This window comes from Palaemon carinicauda, chromosome 21, assembly GCF_036898095.1.
Source record: "Palaemon carinicauda isolate YSFRI2023 chromosome 21, ASM3689809v2, whole genome shotgun sequence".
In the NCBI taxonomy this organism is placed as follows: Eukaryota; Metazoa; Arthropoda; class Malacostraca; order Decapoda; family Palaemonidae; genus Palaemon; species Palaemon carinicauda.
The window spans coordinates 21,947,512-21,954,899 of NC_090745.1; positions in this window are offsets into that span (position 1 = coordinate 21,947,512).

Sequence of the window (7,388 nt, forward strand, 5' to 3'; positions counted from 1 at the left end):
GCCACCCCCACTACACAAGGGAGAAACTCTGTTTCAGTATCGGCGGTGTCCTAGGCGGCAGAAGAATGTCTATTCTTCAACCTATGGTCTGCCAAAATAGTGTTAGGAGGGGCCGGCAGGTTTTCCGCCCCCTCTCAACAAAAGAGAAACATCGTTTCAGTGCCGGCGACATCCTAGGCTGTAGAAGAATATCTATTCTTCAGCCCAGAGTCTGCCAGCATAGGACTAGTCTTCTAAACCGCAGGGAGAAGGTGGCGGCAACATACCACCACCCCAGGTGCGGTTTAGGGATTCTTAGCCTCCTATGCCTTCGGCTATAAGCCGGCAGGGGAGTGACTACTCACCCTGCCGGCCTGCCGCCGGAAAAAGACTGAATACTCAGAGATTCTGTCGAAAACCAAAGCCGGACACTCGCCGGCAAGGTGGGAGACAGAAAAACCCTAGCCTAGTCAAGCCGGAGTAACTACTCTATGGCAAGACCAGAAAGGGTTGCCGCCTGTGGCGGCACTCGGAGGGAAAGAGGGATTGCCCATGACTCTCCAAGGAGACAAGTATCGATTTACATAATTCTAGGAGATATACTATCTCTCTTAGAATCAATAAAATGATACACAAGGGTAAACAGGGAAATGTCTGAAAGTATACTAGGTTAGGTAACCTAGGCAAGACGAGATCTCGGTTACCTAAATCACCAAAACTCTAACGTATACAATCGACAAAAAAAGAGGAAAATTATGCATACCATAAATAACTTTACAAGTATAATTATGCCTAAATAGCTTTCATAATTTATTAATGATATTTCAACCAGGAAAGTCATTCTACTAACTAAATAACACATGCCTAATGAACGACAGCGCCCATGGCACCTTTGGTAACAGGCCTAGCTCCTAAGCCAATAATTTACTCTAAATTCACTGTGAAACAGGAGCTAAATTATATACATGGTAAAGAATCAATACTCAACATTCCAGAGGCGAAAGAAGCTGGAGATTGCATAATAATCCTCACAGAATGGATTGAAAAGGTTAGATCAACAGGGAACACCACCTTGCGAATTCGCTACAAAAATTAGGAATGACTGCCATCTTGATACTCAATAGTAGTATGGGAAATTGGGTAACCTTGATAATGGCTCCCCTTCCAAAATTGCCACTCTTCCCCCTCGAGGCGAAAACGCTATTCGGGGTGAAGATCACTATGTGTTGTATCAAGATATACATCCCCTGATTTATGCGATATCCTTAGGAGAAATTTTAAGGATATTTGCGCCAGGAGTTAGAATTCTGGAGACCTAAAGGTAAATTCTCGGGGAATATCACTATAGTTCATATATCCCTTGGAAGCTACTATTAGGAAACTTCCATCAGGACGACATGGCTTGAGCCCAAATATATATATATATATATATATATATATATATATTATATATATATATATATATATATATATATATATATATATATATATATATATATATATATATATATATATATATATATATATATATATATAGATAGATAGATAGATAGATAGTCATGCATAAAGAAGGAATGATTATGAAGTATTAATGTTTTCGTATTCCTTGATTAAAGGTTGTAGCAACGTCTACACACCAATGACTTTCATTATTTATGATTAGTGGCGGTCAAGCCGTCACTTTGGATGAAGGATTTTCTGATATGGTGGTCAATTTCCTTTTTATGTGCGTGTGTATATATGGATTTTATGTGTTTTGTGTATATATACACAGGTATATCCGTTTAGGTACGTAAGTATGTATTTTGACAATACTTTTCTCACGCACGTCAAGTTTGTCTCTTTACAGTAACCTTATATCGGGACATTTCCTTTTTTCATGTGCAGGTGTATATACAGTATAAAGATTATTATATGTTTATGTATTTATATACTCAGGTATATATGTTTTATTTACGTAAGTGTGTTTAGACAATACTTTTCTCATGTACGGCAAGATTATCTTCCTTACAGTGACGTGGGCCTCAACCGCTGTTCTCTCTGCCCCAGTTGTGACCTTGTCAGGTGTTAAGGGCTTTAAATCTCTCTCAGGAGTGACAGAGGCAAGGGACAGTGATATTGCCCTTTCAAGGGGAACAATGCCCAGAAGACTGCCATATATACATGTGATTGTTGGCCGCTGATGCTTCGGTAGATGGTCCTGTGACTCAGAAGGATGGTGGGGTTTCAGCGCCCGGGGGAACTGACGAGTTTGAGTGGGACTCGAGCCCCAACTGACGTTCACCGATTGGGGATATTACCACATTGGTCACCATAACCTCTATCCCCGCTCAGCGGATGACCCTTATCCCCGCTCAGCGGATGACCGGTATCCCCGCTCAGCAGATAACACTTATCCCCGCCCAGCGGATGACCCTTATCTGCGCTCAGTGGTAGCCATGTGGACACTTCCCCAATCCTGCCAATGAAAGGGTGAAGGTTCCTGGATCAAGTGGGTCATAGGAACCGCCAATCCTCTGCCCCGCTCAGCATAGTGACCTGTTATCCTTCACCCACAAGCAGCTCCTTGCTCCCTCAGTGAAAGGTTAAAGGTGGAGCCGCTCTCCGCACACGGAGGGGTATTGTCATCGCCCGCTCAAAGGCGTTTGCATGCCGGCCTGGCCCCGTGGGACAAAGAAGTCTTATTGGGCACTCCCAGGAGCCCGCTAAGGGATCCGTTCCCGGGTTCAGGACCATATGAAGGGGCTTTACCCTTCTAGGTCTCGCTCCTATGGCTCCTGGTCTCCGGTCCCCGCTCCAGCCCCGATGCGGAGCCGAGGAGAGGAGGAGCAGCGCAGAACCTCCTCGGAAGGGACATTGGACCATCGTGGGATGCACTAGTGGCTCCACGGGACCCAAACCACTCAACCAACGGTGCGTTGGCCTGTCCAGCCATAGGACTTTCTAGCTCCCCTACCGGGGATCAGCCAACATGGTCGTCCACCTGTGGTATGCCGCGGCCTGCCTCGTGCCGGAGGTGCCCGGCTCCTTTAAAGCTCCGCGGGTAGAGTACCCTTCTTCTGCCCACGGGTCGGAGGATTTTACCTGGCTGGGATCGGCCAACATGGCCGTCAGTCCCCCGCTTGACTCGGGCTGTCGACCCTCTTCCGCCGTAATCTCCAACTGCGAGCGCTTGCTCTAGAGTTTTGTGGCTCGGCTAGCGGATGAACCTTATCCACGCTTGGAGGCTTCTTGTGGTAATTACGTGGCTAAACCCGACATTCCTCCGATGGAATGGCGAGGATATTCAGACCTGATGGGCCCTAGGAGCCGCCAATCCCCTGCTCAGCGGGGCCATACGGTCGGTTACCCGCCATCAGGGGTCGGCTCCTCGGTCTCTCTGCGGACGAAGGAACCACTCTCCACTCACGCGGCGGCATCTGAATCTCCCACTCAGCGGCCCTCGGAAGTTGATCTGACCCCGGGGAACAAGGAACCTTTTCAGGCACACTCAAGACTCCTTTCAGGTCCCCGCTTAGGGATCCGTTCCCGGGTTGGGGAGCCTCAGAGCCGGTCCTCTATACCGTGTATTGTGTTTCTTCCCCCGGGTGGCGACCGCCAGGGAAGAACAAGGACCGCTCAAAGAGTCGCTACCCTTCGAGAACCCGCTCTCACAACTCCGGGACTCTTCTGAGGCAGACCTTAAACTGACTTTGGGGGAGAAGCAGGCAAGGATGTCTCTTATAGCCCCGTGACCCCTGCCCCTACGTCGAGATCTTCTAAGGCAATCCCACTTCCAGAAGTTCCACGAAGGCCTACAAAACCTCTCCCTTCACGCTTGGAGACTATACAGGGTTTGCTAAGAAGGGAAGGGTACTCCAAGAAGGCAACCTCCCAGCGGCCCTGGGCCAGGTATTCCTCCTCAAGGGCTTGAACCTAAGCTTGTATTTCCTTATAGTAATTCTTTTAAAGAAATTCCCCAACTGTTGACATATTTCAACGTTAATGTAGCAGTTAAGAGTAGCATTACATTAAAAACAGCCCTAATAAAGAATTCTCCTGACATTACCAAGGGATGTGTATATTGTATTCCATGCAATTCGTGCAAAAAAATTCTAAACGATTAATTTCACATAGGCACTTATTATCTGAGGTTCAGTCAGTTCTACATTATGTCATTAAAATATTTTTATATAAAGCTTGCAGACCTCTGCATAAAAATGTATAGAGGTTGTACATTCCATGTCATATATTCAAGTTGTTATCAAAGCTTTCTTTTATAAAACTGGACTCTATGCTGTTTCTTTTTAATGAATTATTTGAGTGTACCAGTTTCATTGCACATAACCAATTGATATAGTAATTGTGATCTCTAACATGGACAAACATTACATTACATTGTTATCTTGAGCATAACTCACACTTTTCTTATGTTATTCAATTCTATTTTCTAGTGCTTTACCTGTTTAACCCATATAGAATATTTCGCATGAAATACATGGAATACGATATACACATCCTTGGTACTGTCAGGAGAATTCTTTATTAGGGCTGTTTTTATTGTGTTCTTCTTTCCCACCGTTATCCCTACATTAAGGGGTCGACTGCCTGATATGCCCTCGCCAATGCCTTCATCAAAGGCATCCTCTTCCGCCAAACCTCTTCTCTCCATATTGCCTTCACCTTATTTCGTCATTTAATTATCCCCCCCCCCCTATTGTGGTGTTGCTCTTAAATGTTACATTAATGTTAAAGTATTTTAACAATTGATGAATTTCTTTAAAAGAATTGCTATATGGCAGTATAAGTAGGTTTATGTGTATTATAGTTTTCCCTCTTATCTTTACCAAAGAGGGCATTTTTCTGTTCTTAGTGCATCATTTAATACAATTTCATGGTACTGTACTTCAATTTCTTTCCTATAGTCCTAATCGCATTTATCTCATCATCAATATATTCAAGGCTGCAAACTTGACCTGACTTGATACCTGGCTAATGATGATAAAACTCCACACACACACTAGGGAATATAAACCCTGTCAGTTTGTTTGGTAGTGGAGCACTGTCTGCAAACACCTGCATGTATATTCGTACTCTCACTGTTCCGTTTAAAATGTGAAAATATCTCTCTTAATAAATTAGTCCTCTGAAGAAGTAACTCCAGATTAGTCAGGACTTAAACTTATATTTTCTATTTAATTTTCCCTATGGTTCTTTTGCATATACTGTAGGCCTATGTATATATATATTTTTGGGCTCAAGCCATGTCGTCCTGATGGAAGTTCCTATAGGGTAGCTTCCTAGGGTATATTACAACTACGGCGATATTCCCAGAGAATTTACCTTAAGGTACCAGAATTCTAACTCCTGGAGCAAATATCCCTCCTGAAAGGGATATCGCGACATATCAGAGGACGTATTCTTGACACGCCACATGGCAATCTGCATCCCGAACAGAGATTTCGTCTCGCAGGGGGCAATTGGCAAGAAACGAATTTGGGAATGAAAAAGGGGGAGCCGCTCCCAAGGCTCCCTATCTCCCGATTCGTAAGCGTGCCTGGCGCCATCTGTATTCCTTTTTGCGTAGCTAAACAACTCGGTGTTTTTTCCTGTGTTTCTCGCAAATCTTGGATTTATTCTGCTTTTCATGGCTTCTCCGTCTTCGTCGGCCTCTGATAAGTTGAGTACCATGTCTTTTATGTATAATTGTAGGTTCTTGGTAAATTTTTGAGTGATTAATAGGTTTAATCTTTGTTACGAGAGCCGTAGCCTACCGGAGGCGTCATGGACGCTGTAGCTCGCTAGGTATAAGTTTAGTTAGTCAGAGCGACATTCCCGGTTGTTTTGCTTTAATAAAATTTAGCTATTTAGCATTACATAGGATTTCCTTTCGTGCTTAGTATTATTTTGGCGAAGTATTCGCCATTCTGGCCTACGCTAGGCCATGTAGCCTAGTCGTTTGGTCCTAGTACTTCATGCATGATTTTGGTTTTTCCGAGTGTATTAAAATTTTATTGAAGCTTTAGGCTATGTTTTATACATTTAAGATTGTGTGGAATATTTCCAAGATAGTATACGAGTGAGTTTCGGTGATTTAGGTAATCGATTCTCTTGGTGCCTAGGCTAAGTTGCTTATGGAGCCTTAGTATACTTTCTCATACTCCCCGGTTGCTTTCTTTTCTTCGGAGAAGGTATGCAATCCCTTTCCCTCTGTTTAAGCCTTGGGCTTATCCCTAAGTGGTTTTTTCCGAATTTATTTTCGATAAAACTATACTGGGGTGTTACTGTACCTTCCTGTTCCAGTAAGTCTGGTTCAAAGAGGGACAGAACAACAGAGTTTTTTAGTCTGAGTCTGTGTTTGTCTGGCTTGGGGTAGAGTCTCCCTCGCTGGCCTGACACAGACAAAGGTGGCTTAGCCTCCTTAGGTCACTACCGAAGGTTTCTGTGGATATGATTCCTTCTTTTGTGATCTACCAGACTAGTCCTTGTTGCTGTTCTCGGGGGAGGATAAGTTTCTTTCCCTGGGAGTAGCAACACCTTCCTTGCTTTGGTGCTCTGTTAGCTGGCAAGTATTGCTGGCCTCCCCCCTTGGATCTCCCTTAGGCTGAGATAAGTTTCTTGGCTGCGGGTGATCCGTCACTAAAGCAAGGTTGGTAGGACCCTCTTTTGTCCCTTCCCCCTCTATCTCCGTAATGGCCTAGCCATTACAGTACTGTACGTCGTTCTACATCTGGACCTAGAATAGGTTAGGATGTGGGATTGACTCAGCCCCTTGCCGGCCGGCAGAGCTGCCGGCCGGCAGAGCTGCCGACCGGCAAGGGTCTTATATTTTGAGTGCTGCCCGGACCTCCCTTGGTCCCTCTTCCATGCCTGCCTGTAGAGCCAGACGGCATTGGTCAGGAAGCCTGAATTAGATTCTCCCCTTCCTTATATGCACTCTTTCGGATTGCCGGGCTTGGAGGTAGTGTACACTCTTGTCCCGGCATCCATCCTATTTTCTTCTAGTGCTGTACCCGACCCGGCTGCCGGCCTATGAGGCCGGCAGCCGGGCGGGTGTAGTCCTCTGGTTCTTTTGCTGCCGACTGGCATCGGTCCTGTACCTTTGCCGGCCGGCTAATGTCAGCCCTTGTCTGCCGGTCACCAAGAGTGTGGCCGGCAGCTGTGTACTACCTTGTGTAGTTGCCGGCCGGCATTGGCTGTTGCCGGCCGGCAATTGCTGCCGGCCGGCACATGCATTTGAACCAGAGTTCTGCCGCCTTATAGCTGTTAAGTAGTATACTTTAAAGCTAGTCATGGTGTGTGCCGGCCGGCACGTAACCTCCTATACTGTACCAGTATTCTTCAATATAACATATACTGTAAGAAGAAAACTATAGTATGGGTTTTGGTACAGCACTGTGTGTTCTAAAACTTTTGCGTTTTCTTGCACA